Below are 16155 nucleotides of genomic sequence, written 5' to 3'. Positions count from 1 at the left end.
ATTATTTAAAACTTGTAAATGAGATATTATAAAATGTAAGGGAGTAATTCTTTTAATTTTACAAGATTTTTTTTAAGCTTAATTTCAACAATACATATTCTAAAACTTTTCTTTATTACTTCCTTAAGTACACATCTCATAAAATTTGCTGTACAATACCTTTTAACAGATTGCTTTCGAGTACGAAAAATTCGTGCTTAAATAGTTTTATAAATGTATTTGTCAACAGGATTTAAATTTATGTCTAAAATTCAATGTTAAGTCTATTATATATTTAGATAATATTTATAATTATTATAAATTTAGATACATTTAATAACTGAAATTTCTTCACAGTAACTTTCACAGAAGTTTATGAATGAATGAATCTTTCATTTCAAATGCATTTATAAATAATTTAATAAAATATTTACACTTTGTTATAGGCAGATACATGCTTTTTGCAAGCATAAGCGTAAATACCCATACATGTTTCATATTTTTCATTTTTGGCATGTGCAAATCTTTAATTTTTGTGCATTCTTTATATTTTTCGAGTAAATTTACAATAATTTAGTATATACCCAACATTTTTACATAAGAAATATGTATAAATATAATTTGAATGAAAATTACATGCATTATTTTTATTACCCACTCAAAGGTAAGTTTTTCTTTGAAATTCCTTCATGATGGCATCTGTTCCAGATAGCCCTTGCTTGCCTTACTCTATTTAATAAAAACTTAACCTGACTTATGTGTCTAATTACAAATATTTAAAATGCATGATTTTATGTTTACATTTAGCCATCAAGTTTCAAACTTTTGACTTAAAACATGTTTTAGGGTACATTTTGTGATTATTCTTCAGTTATATAAAAATAAAATGATGAGTTTAAAATGAGGAACTATAAAGCCTTTCTAAAAATTTTTAGAAAGTACATGTCACAATGATATGTGAATGACAATATATATATATATATATATAATATTTGGCATTTGGAACATAAAAGTAGTGAATACTCTATCAAGGGTATCGAAGAACGGGTACAATTTTAAAGGTACCGTATGGTATTTTTCATTCTTTAAGCATAACATTTTTGCTAAAAATCTATAATTTTTTTTTGGTGTTCAACAGCTTAGAATTTTATAAAACAAATAGTTGTTATTTATCAAAAAATAACCAAGATCTGATTTTTGCATAAATGTCACTAAACTACACAAACTGCTATTATCCATCACACAATGAATGTTTTCTTTATGCGGAAGTGTCCCATTTTTCGATTTGTGTGGAACTGTTGTGTGTCGAAATACTATTAAAGCACTGTCAAGGGAGCTTTTGAATGTAAACAAAAAACACCCAATCTGGAGACCAAAGCCTCGGAGCTGTGTTTCACTCGTAGTTCAGGGTTGGCCTCTACTTCCTTTCTTACATCCATGGTATGAACATACTTAATTTCTATGGGCAGAAATGTGTATGAATCCTGTTTACTAAGCATAATACCACATACCACAGATTTATTAAGCTCAATATGATTGATTTATCAAGCATAGCACCACATATCCAGCTATTAAATTCCACGTTTAACTTTTACTTGAGCTGCCTTGTGGGTAAAGTATTGTTGTAGTATAAACTATGTAAAGATAGATTTATGTGATAAAAGTAAGCTACTGTTTTATTATTGTGCATAATTTTATTTGTACACATGGAACTTTGAGTTATAATATGTTTTATCGAAATTTCTTTCTTTCATAGGAACTGCCTGGTACAGCCTCAGTTGAAAGTATTTTATGTGCATTACTATGAAACATGGAATGTTGATGTTGCTCTGCATCCTAATAATATAGTATTTATTGACAGAGAGCTTATTATTGTACCTGTTCCTGATGATGGTATGTATATTTCTTTATAATTAAACATTGTGATTCTACGTATAGGGTATTTCAATGAATACTGACATTTTATATCTTCAGTGACACTAGTTTTGTTTCATTATAAACAAAACACTGTGTTATTCTCAAGGGCAAAACACTGTGTTAGTGCAGTTAAAAGAAAGACTTTGAATATATTTAGTGTTTCCTATCATGGGTAGAATTACATAATTTTTTAAAATTTTATTTAATGTATAAAGTATTTCTTCTGACTTCCTAGTGCACACTGGGCCGGTATTCCAGAGGTCCGAGGTTCGATTCCTGGCAAAAGTATTTGCTAATTTTCCATGTTGCCTGCTTTCGAAAAATACCTAATGCCTCTACAAATGTATTTACATCTTCATATTGTTTGGGAAATTGCACATACTATTATAAAGGAATTAGTTATTTAATATTCTAAATTAATATTTTTATGTATATTTACACAAATTAAAGGCTGCTGCTTTCATGAGTGGGAAAGACACTGTCTACTGCCCTTTGCTTTCAAACATACTATCCCACTGTTAAAGAATGTTTTGTCCCCAAATGCAAGAGTGTGACATGGAATTAAAAAAAAAAAGGCAAGGGGGGGAACTAAGTTCACTTTTCAAAGGAACAGCTTCAGGGAGAAGATATTTTATTTCTAATGATATTTTAATTATGAGTTCAGTTTTTTTTTTTATTTTTGTTTAAATCAAGGAAGTCGGGGTGCCACAGGATGATTTAACAATTGTTCTTAAATGCACAGCTTTATTTTCCTAATACTATGTAAGTTTAGGTTAAAATAACATGCCGAACAAACATGGCCACCAATGTTCCAGTGAAGGGTGCATTAAAATGTCTAGAAACCAGACTTCATGAATTTCATTTCTCCTGCATCAGAATTGATGAGCTAATTTCCCTTACTCAACTCTGTTTGAAACAAATGCATTTTGTTTTCCAAAATAAGTATTACAAGCAAACTGAGGGATTAGCCATGAGAAGCCCTCTTAGTCCCATCCTGGCTGATATCTACATGCATCATTATGAAACAAAATTATTTGAAACTTGAAACTTACCAGTATGGTTCTGCTACATAGACAATACTTTTACCCTGTTTGGCAGTAATAAAGACGATTTAAATAAAGTTCTTTCAATAATGAATTCCATTGATCTTGCTATTTATTTGACTTTTGAACTTGAGAGATGCAATTCTCTTCCGTTCCTCAACATTTTGGTCACACGTTACACAGCCAACTTCAGTACTGCTGTTTACCGTAAACCTTAATCGGTTTGCCTTCCATCACACTTCAAAATCATGTCATCCGACTAAACAAAGGTTAGCTTCATTTTATTCCTTTGTTTTTCTTGCATTTCAAGTTTACTCCTCCAAATTGGCTCTTGATCAAGAACTAAGTTATGTAAAAGTAGTAGCTATTGACAGGGGCTTTACACCCAACATTATTAACCAAGCAGTTAAAAAAAATTCTCATCTCAACAAAAGGCATACTCTTGCTTTAGAAGATTATAAGAATTCTGTTGTCATTACTTTCTTTCCATTAGTTAGCTATTAAATTGCACATATTTTACAGAAATTTAACTTTTTGGTAGTTTATTCTCCTATCAATAAAATTCCGATTTCCATACTTAAGGACTCCTTTCTGGATATGAATTCCTGGGGTATTTACAGGATTCCTTTCCAGTGTGGCTTAATTTGCGTTGGTCAAACTAAGAGAGCCTTAAAATTTTGCTTTAAAGAACATGAGGCATATGTTAGGGAAAAGGAAAATCAGAAGTCCTCTGTTGCCCAGCATTGTTGATCCAAAAATCACTTTCCATGTTTTATCTAGAGGCAGTTCACATTAAAAAAAATCACTATATTTTATCTCATTCATTTGCGCTTTGGCAGCTGAGGGTTCAGTAAAACCATTAAAACTAGTCATGTGAAAATTTGCAAATAAAATGCTGATTTTTATTGTTTGACTTCTAAATTCACTTTGGAAATGTTTCCTGTGCATGGTAACTAATTTCTGATGATGAAAATTTTAGAATGAAACAACAACTTATTCAAAGTAATGTACTGGAGATCAAATAAGCTGTAAACAATAAATTAAAAAATTTAATTCCTTTATGTATGATATTATTATGAGACTTTTAATATCATTATGTGAAAGCTTCCTGACATATTCAGAAAACAAATTGCTCATATGTTTTATACTTCTTTATTTTGTTTTTTCAAGTATAAATTATCTTTTTTGGGGATCTTAAATAAACAGTTTTTTAGATACAAACTTCATTGTTGTATTTAATTGTTATGTTTTTTATTAATTCATCAGCTCTTTAGCATCCCAAATGAAAAAATTTGCTCTGAACGATAATATATTTAAACCATAGAAAGTAATTGAAAGTATTTTTTATAAACCATTTTTTTTATGTCCTCTCAATATGAGGGATGCAATAAACAAACCCATTCATCTGTTGGGCTAATCAACAAAGCTAGAAGTCTTTCCCGTCACTAGTTGTTCCTGATCAATCAGAGTGTCTTAATCAAGAACTAGTAGATCCACAAGTCATAGAGAATTTGCATACCTTTAGTGAACAACACAATATATTTATCTGGAAAGATTATGTTAACTCCAATTCACACTTAGCATACACAGTCAGCAATCTAAGTATGAATCCAGTTAGTATGCAACTTGAAATTTAGCACTTTTTCTAATTTTATTTTTTACATTTACAAGGTAACCAAAAACGTTCTTGCTGTTTTGGACAGTCAGAAAGAAAAAGTCGCTAATCCTCAAAGTAATTACCATAGGTATTGAGTGCCTTTTGCCAACGAGTGGTTCGCTTTGCGACGCCATTGCAGTAAAACTCAGGAGTCTTGGATGCAAAGAAGCCCATGAGGGCCTTATCGAGGCCTGGCTGGTTGTTGAAGGATTTCCCATGCATATGGTTGTCTAGGGAATAGAAAAGGTGGTAGTCTTTTGGCACGAGATCTGGGGAGTATGGTGGAAGGGGTAGTGTCTCCCAGCCCAGTTGCTGGATGGTGTCCCTGGCCTCCTGAGTCACATGCGGCCTCACATTGTCATGGAGGAGGAGTACACCCTTACGACTGACCAATGCAGTGCCTCATACACACATTCCAATTGCTGCAAGTACAGGCCTGCCATGATGGTTTGGCCCACTGGTAGGAGCTCGTAGTGCACCACTTGGTGACTAGTCCACCAGATACAAAGCATGATATTGTGCAGGCAGAGAGAAGGTTTCTCAATGCAAGGCACAGGGTCCTGTGGTGACAACCAATACCTGGAATGCCTGGGTGTGTCATACTGGACCCACCTTTCATCGCTGGTGAGCACTCGATCAAATATGGATGGATTGTGGTGCCGAGTAAGCAATGCCAAACAGGCAGCGACATGCTGTTGCTTGTTTGAATCGGACAGTGAGTGGGGTACCGACTTGCTCTGCTTGTATGCCTTTTCTGTGTGGTGCAAATGGGGTCTGATCATTTCATCAGATACCTGGAAGTATGCAGCAAGCTCATCACATGTTTAGTTACTGCCATTCTCTGTGGCTCCTCTCAGGGCCTGATCGTCGCTTGTGGCTGACCGCTGTGCAGTGCATCACTAAGAGGCATATCCCCTGACCTGAACTTCTGGAGCCCTTGCCAAGTGGTTCGTTCATAAACGGCATCATCCCCAAATGCCTGGCGAATTCGGCGATCTTGATTCTGCTGCTGTCAGGCCCACTTTAAAATCATGCAGCAAACAACTCCAACTCCTTTGACGCATCTATTTCAATCAGTCACTGTGTGAGTTATGTTTGAAGTACCGATGCAATGCTTTTTTATACTCCTGGTCAATGTCCGGACTCCCATCCTAAACACTTCATCGCCAGGTTTGGCGACTATTTTTATGTTGGGGTTCACTCGTCCAATGTCATATCAGAAATGGCAAGAACTTTTTTGAGTACCTTGTACATTATATACAGTAGGCGCCGCTTAATGTTATCACTGTTAATGTTATAATTTAAATATTGTTTCCAATTTGCCGGAGTTCTGCCTGTTTGTATGCAAAAATATGAAAAATACATTGTCTGTTATGATCACAATTTAGTTAATATGATTAACTTTACTGAATTAATTTTTTTTTTAAACTGAAAAAAAGTTGCCAGATAAGATATAAACTCGACAACTGAAGTGAAACTTGATTATAAAATAGGCTAAGTGACACAGAAATTTTGTCAAGTGGCAAACAATTTTGATTTTACAATTAGTACGGAAAATCAAAGGATAATGTGTCAGGCATGTGATAGTGACTACAGTGAAGATCATGTGTCAGGCATGTGACAGTGACTACAGTGAACCAATTAACCACAGATACCACAGTGACCTAATTCACCATTCTGGCACATTTAGCAGCTTCTACTTCCCCACAGATCATTTCCTGACTTCCTATGACCGAAATGTGTGATCCTGACATTGCTAACATGTGCTGCTTTTAATATTGATACATTGACAGCTCTGTTCGCAATGGTGCCAGCCTAAAGCAACATGAAATGCCACAATCTGGTAATGTGGGGTGTTTAGCATTGAGTACTATTGCATCTTGGGGACTGATGATAATTGTTTCTGAGTATGGAGGTCTCTGAGTAATGGCATAATAATAATCTTGATACCAAATAATATACTTCCTACAGTGCCTAATCATGTAGTCTACTACTTTTAGTTATTTATTAGTTTTTTTAGATGGTGGCGCTAAAGTTTGTTGTTATTTTGATCTTTCTATTTCTTGCCATTTTATCAAATGATTAAATTTTAAAATAGAGTTTTAGTGCCACCATTTAAGAAATAACTAAGTAAAAGTGATAGATTGCATAGTACATAATTACCCCCACAGTGTATTATGATAAGGAGAGCCATGATCTGTGATAGACAATCTGCAGTAAAAATGGTATGTGAAATGTTGATAGCCCAGAGATATGTCCATTAGAACCTATGACAGTATGGACTGTCATTCTGGTTGCAGTACCCCAGCAACATAATGCCTGACTGCACAGAATTAGGTTGCCCAGGACTGCCTATATCTATATCCAAGCATTTCCATGACTTGCACATTTTATGGATGTGTCTGCTGTCAAGTCCCGTTGTGTGTCCATTTGAAATGGTATCTGCTGCTGTTCTGTACTATACAGCATTTGGAATGCACTATTGAATGGATGAGAACCCATCTGCTCCAGGGTAATATCTGTCATATTTTTAGCTCCATGCCAGAGCATATTGCAGCATGTATCACAGCGTGATGTGGAGCAACACATTATTGGAAAGGATCAGACTGCATGTTTCACACATTTCTGTAATTGTCCTACTACACTATTTTGTTGTAGTATCTGTCAGTTGTCTTTATCATTACTTAAATAAAATTTCATTTCAGTGTGATGTTTCCTTTACTGTGCATTAATTTTATCATCCATAATTGTATTTTAGTGATGTTCAGATGCAGGTATGTAGTACAGGCTGTGACGGCTAATGCATTTACAAGTTCAATTCCAAGTTATGCATTGATTCATGTCTGTCATTATCTCTTCATAATTAAAAAATCTGATGTGTACACCACACGACTTCCTTGTACGGAATATTAAATTATACGCATTTTTTCGTGCATTTTATTTAAACTTATTAGATTGAATTAAACCTACTTCGCCGACAGCGCATAAACCACAAGAGAATAAATGCATTCTTTAAAATTCACTTTGTTTACCATAGCGACACTCTGGCGCTAGGTTTACTTAACAGTCTTATATTTCGTTCATATTATAACTCTGAATGCACAAAATTTAAATCATTTAAAGAATTATCTAATCGTTGCCACATGTTCTATTCAAATACTATAATAAAGCTAGAACTATGTATAAAAGAAATTAAGCAAACAAAACAAAAAAGAAACAGTTTTTCACAGACGATTGAGTATTTCTCATTCAATTAATTCAATTCTCACTTCGCGACAAGGCAAAAATACATAAAAACTCAAAATATCTGTATTAAAAATTACGAAGTAAATCTTAAATACTTATTTCCTCGAAAAAATTCAAGAAAGGATTAAGCATGATTTAATTGGCAATAATAAATGAATGCGTTATCTTTGTTGTTGCGAAGCTAAGTTTCTCTAGATTGGCAACAAATCCACTAGTCTCCTGTTTCAAATGTAAACATCAATGGCCGCCATCAAATTAGGCTTAGCGGCACTTAAACAATTTTAAAATTGTTGATAATTCTAAAAATATTGCATACAGATTTACTAAAGGCATAAAACCCTTAACCGGAAGATAAAAACAACATAATTCAATCATTTTTAAAGCAAAAAATGTACAATTTACAAACATATAAGAGTAAAGAAACTGAGATCACTGAGCCGGGTAACAGAGTGGATATATTTATAAATATATTTATATACGTTTGGATTGAAACCAAAATAGGAGGTGCACATCTACATGTTATAGTAGTCTTATATACAAAATTTCAATGTTCTGAGGCTACTCGTTTTTGAGTTATGCGAGATATGTACGTACGTTCGTACGCACGTACGTACATACGTTCGTACAGACGCCACGAAAAATTCTCTTCAGAATTCATTTCAAAGCAGTTTTTCAGGAGGAAAAGAGTCTTTTATTCTGTCCTTATGTACAGATATCGCGCAAAAACATCGTTAAATTGCATTCGAAACCGGTCAAAGTGGATATTTTCGTTGAAATATGCTGCCTGAAGCTTTTTGCAATTACAATACTTCCTTTTTACTTCATACAAGGAAGTAAAAATAATAAGTTAATAGGCTTAAAATGGAAGACAGATGACACAAGACAAACACAAGACAGATGAAATATGTAAAGAGAGTATGGTTGCAGTAGTATAATATTCTAAGGATTACCATTTACAGAATGGTATGCAAAATAAGAATGGTTATGTTTCTGGCAGATTGTGGAACTTTTCATCTTAACCATGTGATTTTTCTTATTAATTGCTGCTTTTTATTAGAAATCATAGTGAGTGTGGCTGTAAGCAATAAAAAATGTAGCTCAGGTTGAAAGATAAGAGCTTTTCTGTGCTCTATGTATGGAGAAGAGTAGAAAGGCTAATAGAATATGCCTTAATTTTTTTAATATTGCTCTTCCTGTGTTCAGTGCAAATGCTGTTCAATAATGTTTGTAGTTGTCTAGCGGAAATACTGACTACATAGCCACAGATGTACTGTCTTTTATTTCATTGCATGTACAGAATCTTTTCTCAAGCATATTGCACTAGTCTGCTCATAATTATTTTTAAAGCAAAAGACCCATAATGTAAAATTTATTTGTACCAATCTTTTTTGTTAGCAAATACGAAAGCAAGAAAAATCCAGTTGCTAACATGTACACCTTGCCCCCCCCCAAAAAAAACTGCATTGTTTCAGATTTTAAATTGCATCCAAAGAGGCATTTTTAAAACATTTTGTATATTACATTTATTTATCATGTTCTTTGCACTTAACCATAAAATTCAGTTTAACAGCAATATCGCAAAATAGTTTTAAATTCAGCATATCCTTAGAATTTCTGATACAGAGACTCACGCGCTGGAAATAAAAATGTTTTTTTCTGTACATTACCATTGCTCACTTTGAAATCCTTGAGTTTATTAATAAAAAAATTTGTTAAAGGAACAGGAATTATTTGTTAATAAAAAAATTTGTTAAAATAGGAAATCGATAGTAAAATAAATTCCAAATTTCAAATTTGGTCTTCCACATGCCGATATCCGTAAGAGGATTGCATCATTCAAAATTCGATGGCTCTATGTACCATTGTATTGTTTTATCACAATGCGAGAAATATACATACATTTATGCAGATTTTTCATTATTTAATTTCTTTAAATATTATACATGGAGATAATACTTTGTAGCAACAGTTAGAAAAGTGATTCGCTGTTTGTAGTGTATCGACGCAAAATAAAATTAAAAAAAAAAAAAAGTTCTATATCTCCTGTTCTACTGGACCAATTGTCGAAATTTAACTTGCCTTTTCCATGTCTCGAAAATGTGACTTAGGATATAAATTAGATTTATGTATAGCATTATTCTAACACAAGTATTTTGACACATAATCGGACGTTTTCTGAAATAACATACCAATTTTTTCCATATTTTGATTCTACGGCTCAAATTATGCCTAGATATTAAATTTTGCAATTTTTGGTAAGAAAAATCTATGAAGAAACTTAAAAATTTATTTTGGTGCATTTTTTTTCAGTTTGTGCCAAGAATAATTCACTTGTCAAACTTTTTAATTTATGGAAACCTGTTTTCTTTTCCTTTTCACTGTGCACGAATGAAAAAAAAAGGGAACATTGTTTATTCTTTCAAATAATTTTATCAAAGTGCATAAACCACACTTGGTATTATTATAGTTAATAACAAATATGCCAAACTTGAAAACGTGCCAAAATGTAAATTAACATATAGCTTAGGAACAAAAAACTAATTTATTGTAAGGTATGCTTAGAAATACATCTACTTTAAGATAATGTTAAAAATGTAGATGCTTTAAGATAATGTTTTTTGAAAAATTTATGTAAATTATTTTGAAATACAAATATTAAAAATAAATCATAAAAATTGATGTTTTATTTGGAATAAACCTAAGTTTCGAAATGTGAAATGAAGAATCAAACCAGTTTGATAAAGAAAGAGATATTAATAAATATAACATATAGCTTAGGAACAAAAAACTAATTTTTTTAAAGGTATGCTTAGAAATACATCTACTTTAAGATAATGGTAAAAATTTTATAGGTTGTAATTCAAAATTTTTTTCAAAAAATTTATAAAAATTATTTTGAAATACCAATATTAAAAATAAATCATAAAAAATTGATGTTTTATTTGGAATAAACCTAAGTTTCAAAATGTGAAATGAACAATCAAATAACATAAAAGATAAAGAAATAGATATTAATAAATATAACCAGATTCAATTAACATGGAGGAGCTAAAATTTTGAGAGCTAATTTTTTAAAGAGCACTTGTGCGATTTTTACAAAACTTGGCACTATGGCATAATTTGAGCTGTAGAATCGAAATATGGAAAAAGAATTGGTATGCTATTTCAGAAAAAGTCCAATTTTGTGTCAAAATACCTATATTAGAACAATGCTGTTTATAAATCTAATATATATCCCAAGATTCCTTTCGAGACTTGCAAGTTAAATTTAGACAATCTGTCCAATAGAACGGGAGATATAGAATTGTCCAATTTTCTAGTGCAAGGTGTAAAGTTGTAGTGAGTAAATAATAAGAAATGCAGCCATATGATATTAAAAACTATATTGTTATGCACTAATTTGTGTGTGCTTTAAAACATGGGAATAAAATTTATTAACTTGTTTATGTTTTTAATATTAAATGAGAGTATTTTAATCAAAGGTAGATGTTGTAGCCACAGAATGTGGTAGGTTTGTCCTTATTACATATACGTGATGGCCATCCAAAATGCAACAGCTGAAGGATTTATTTATTAGGTTTGAAATTTGTGTCATGCCTATACCTCAGTAAGATATGGGAGTGATTAGGACTACAGTGCATATGCACATAATGTGTAGTAGTAATGCCAATTAGAAACACTATGTAAAGGGATAACAGTAATACAATAGTAATATAATAATAATGTAGTAATGCAGTAGTAATAGACAATAGTAATAGAACAATAATGAACAAGTTGACTGTTTTAAGTACTGGAGTTTTGTGTTTCCTGCTGTTCCATTGTGTGTAGGTTGGATCACTTATTGGATCACTCAAAAGAATGGGAGTCATTTGAGGAAGTCCTTAATTTTGATATGAAAATTATTGATCTGTGGCCACTTATTAAAACCTTTGCATGCTTCTTGTTGTAGCGAGAAGTATATAAGTAGTTGGTAGATTCTTCGTCATAAATCAGGAATTTTTAGAAGCTTGTGATTAGAAATGTATATAGTGTAAATATTTATGCTATAATTTCTGAAGTTCTGTATAAACTGAGCATATACAACTGTGTTAGATATTGCACTTTATTTTCTCTGAGGGAGCTGTGAGTATTTTCTCAGTAATTTTAATTACTGAGAAAATGCACACTCACATACTATGTTATATATATATATACTTGTATATTGAATGACCCAAAATTCATTGAATTCAAAAACAAGTTTTTCTAATACTTGCGCAATAGCTGCAAAGTAAGATGATAATAATTTATTTACTGAAGAAATATTGATTATCTTATCTCCTAGTATAAATTTAGTAGAATGTATCAAAAAGAGGAAACCCATATGTAGGAAGTTTAATTCCAAAAATTGTGTTTTAAAGGAACTTGAATGTAAATCATGAAAAAAACTTTTTAAGGGGACTCAGTTTAAATCATGAATAACAAAATTTCCAACTTTGAAAAAGAAAGTAAAAAACAAGTAATTATTGGTTTTGTTTGGAAATTAGTTGACTTTTCAAGGGGAACAAACCAACTCCCGTTCAATGGACAATAATTAATAAATGCTTTTACTGAAGTAAGAATGATGATGTCAAACTGGCAAATTAAGTTATGCCAAAATTGTAGTTCTGTGAAGTGATGGGATTATAGCCAGAGTAGAGTATCACAGAACTCATTCTGAATGAAGCATTTTCGCTAATACAAGATTCTTTAGAAATTTTGAGTGAATAGCCAATTTATGTAGTGAAATTTACAAGATACTTGAGTAAATGTCCCCCGACATAATAAACAGTAGTAAACTGGAATTATGAAATAGAACTCAAAGTAATTGAGGTAAACATAAGAAAAATAAGAAACATAACTAAGTTATCTTTGCAAAAACAAATCAAATAAAAGTTGAAAAATTGAAATATATATAATAAGAAAGTAACATGTGAAATGTACATGAAAATGTAAAAGGCCAGAAAATGCATTAATTAACTTAAGTTCTTTCTAGTGGGATGTCAGTAAAGCGTTCTCTTCTGTGTCTGACTCAGAAGGGGTGTGTGTCCAAAATTTTGAAATACCGTTATCGGCAGTGGAGATACTTTGAATTATTACAGGCGATGAAACTTTAGGGAAGCTATTTTGGGGACTGGGAATGCTGGAGGGACGTTTGTTGCGGAGTTCTTCTGTGAGTGAAAATGTCTGTTAAAATTTTGAATATTTTAACTAGTGAATGGAAATTAATGAATTTCCGGTTAATTGTATATACACACACAGTCTTTTGCAAAAAAATCGAAGCACCATGAAGGTAATGGTTGTTTTTGATAAAATTGAATATGTGAACAGCTCATACACAAATAATAAAATGATAATGTTAAATGTTAATAAAATGTTAATAAAATGACACAGATAATAAATCAAGGTCATAGTACCTGTTCACAGCTCACAAGCACCCATTGATTGTTCAAATTAGTAGTTGGTCGAACCGCCCCTGGCGGCAATGCATGCCTAAATTCATGAAGTCGTCGAGGCAAGGAATGGTAGAGGTTCCTAATGTCATCCTGCGACACATTCTGCCAGGTATTCATCAGTTGTTGCTCCAGATCTGTGATATTTTGTAGAGCTCGAATTTGGCAGCCTATCATGTCCCAGACATGCTCGATTGGTGAAAGGTCTGATGACCTTGCTGGCCAAGAAAGAGTATCAACCGCACGGAGACAGTCCAGAGATATACGAGCGGTATGTAGCCTGGCATTATCTTGTTCGAAAATGGCCCCAGCATGGCTTGCCATGAAGGGTAATGCAACTGGCTGCAGGATGGTATAGCATATCGTTGAGCTGTTAAAGATGTACAGAGGATGACTAAAGATGACTGCTGTCTTAAGAAATAGTGCTGCACACCATCATATCACACCAGGAGCCCAATCAGCCTTTGTAAAACAAAGCCTGATTGGGACTGCTGGCCTCATCCTCTCCAAACACGAAGGTCATCTGCTTCAAGAGTGAAGCGGGATTCATCGCTGATCACTATACGATGTAAGTGTGATGGGAGCCAAGATGATCAGCTGCGACACCACTCCATGCGACTCTGCTGATGTTGTGGGGTCAAAGGCAAATGTCTTAAAGGCCTCTGTGAGCATAATCCTGCCTCAGACAAGCGTCGTGAGATGGTGGATGGTACCACAAGTGATATAGATGTAGCTGTAGTGTGTTGATTAGTCGACAGTGATACTGTTGGGGTGGTTCAGGCTTGGCTATTAATTATCCTATCTTGCCTCACATTTGTGCTCCTTGGCCTTTCAGAGCCTTCATTTCGTCGGCAATTTCCTTGTAGCAACCATTGCTGCCAACATCTTTGTACAGCCTTGTCTGTACATTGCAGGTGGCGGCCTATTGTTCAGTATGACCACTGACCACTCAGCTTCACGCAATCCTACAATGCGACCACGTTCGAAGTTGTTTAGTTGTCTGTAAGGTCTTCAATATCATCCTAATGGCATCTTTAGTTGCTTCTTTATGGAATTACAATGGCAGCAGTAAAAAAGGATAAATTTTCTGCCCTGTTACTGGTTTTATACTTTGTGAATTGTGCACTAGAAATGCGCACTGTGATTGCAATTCCTGTTCATTTGCCTTGAAACTTTGATTATTTGCACGTTGGGTGAAGATGATTTTGCATACGAAATTTCGTCACGATTGCAAAAGTCCTTCTTGGTGCTTTGATTTTTTTGTAAAAGGGTGTGTGTATATATATATCTATATATGCAAATGAAAATTGAAAAGTAAGTCTAATCGTATTGTTAGTTTAACAAAGTAAAATAATGAAAATGGTATCAAAATGGGATAAAAATGTTTCTCTTATACAGTCCATGCTTGTTTTTTCATCAGTGGGATAATTTAGTACTACACACTTTTCCAAACATGTTAGCTGTTTTTTTGGTTCCTTTCATTTCATGGGCTTGTTATTTTCATCATCATTTGTTGACAATTTTGTGGCCATGCATTATCATAACTTTTTAAAAAGAGGTCCTCCTCTTTGGCCTGATTCTGTGGATGTATTGCTTGTGCATCGATATAATGTTCACCATAAATAGCTATCATATATTCATGGATTTTGATTAGTGTGCAGTTTTAAGAGTGAAAAGTTTTATTACCATTAGCTATTTTATGCAGAACTCAGCACAGTACTCATCACTGATGAATGTTATTATTAAAGTTTGACAATGAAATGAAATTTAAGTTCATGTACACCTGAGATTTACAAATTGCCAGAAGCAGATGGTAGAAATTTTGTATCAAAATTCCAAGTGAGAGGCAACCTTACTTATGAATCATTCTTGATATATATATATATATGTATATATGTTGCTACGAAGAGAAAATTCTATTTTCTTTCTTTTATTCTATTTCTTTCTGTATTCTTATAATATGTAACCATATTATAAATATGGATATATTAAAATGCAGTAAGTGTTAGATCAGTATTCTTTTAAAATGATTCATATCTTATAATGCATTGCTATGTTAAGAGCAAGCTTGTGAATTGCATTTTGATAGGGAGCTGATTATGATAGAAACCATGTTTTAAAGTTTTTGCAGCTTTTCAGTGTTTAAAAATGAATTGCTATTAATTGCTTTTGAGTGTTTAAAATTAATTGCTCTTTTAGCAGAAGTTTTATTGGAGTTTTTTCCTCATATTATACATTAATATAAAGTTGCTCTTTTTTTTATTTTGAGTAAACAACATATTTTCTGTATAAGCAATGTTTCTATTTCTAATTTGTTAATCTGTTTTAGATGAAATACCCAGCGAAGCCACAGCTTTCGCCTCGACCAAGCCCACTGCCTGTTTTGGTAACATCTTGGCCCAGTGAAATCAAACTAGCGCATTGGAGAAAGAACTTGAAATCGCGAATATGCGAAAGGAGTTGTCTCAGAATATGTCGTCTTTGACAGCAGAATCGTCAAAGGACAGTTTAGAAAATTTAATTAAGAGTATTAAAACGCTGTGTATCCCAGTACCTTCGAGAGTTGAGTCATTTAATCTTTTTTTCCAGTCCCTGGAGAAAGCGTTTAAAACCAAAAGTGTGCCCGATGAGCTAAAATTGGAAATTCTTTTAAATATTCTGGGTGAGAGAGCGAATAATTTAATGGTTTATTTGACTGAGGAAGACTTGCACAGTTATGATAAGCTTAAGACGATAATGTTGAAAGAATTTCAACCAACGCCACAAGAGTGTTTAAACAGTTTTCAAAGAGCACAAAAATTACATTCAGAGAGTTATGTACAATTTGCTTCAAGATTAAGTGCTA

General features: G+C 33.0%; 1 long non-coding RNA gene across 4 annotated transcripts in view; it reads left to right on the top strand.

The window, feature by feature from the left end:
* Positions 1-15863, top strand: part of LOC118179988 (uncharacterized) — a 53787-nt gene extending 37924 nt beyond the window's left edge. For all 4 annotated transcript variants that reach the window (XR_015038379.1, XR_015038377.1, XR_015038378.1 and 1 more), the window contains 2 exons: positions 1736-1872; positions 15640-15863. This is a non-coding gene — a long non-coding RNA (uncharacterized LOC118179988). The remainder of the gene's footprint in view (positions 1-1735; positions 1873-15639) is intronic.
* Positions 15864-16155: the final 292 nt, after the last annotated feature.

Source organism: Stegodyphus dumicola, chromosome X1 (genome assembly GCF_044657685.1).
Source record: "Stegodyphus dumicola isolate Sdum_Otavi_A_Nest chromosome X1, ASM4465768v1".
NCBI classification, from domain to species: domain Eukaryota; kingdom Metazoa; phylum Arthropoda; class Arachnida; order Araneae; family Eresidae; genus Stegodyphus; species Stegodyphus dumicola.
The sequence above is the reverse complement of the archived record's forward strand: the minus strand, read 5'-3'. Positions and strand labels throughout refer to the sequence as shown.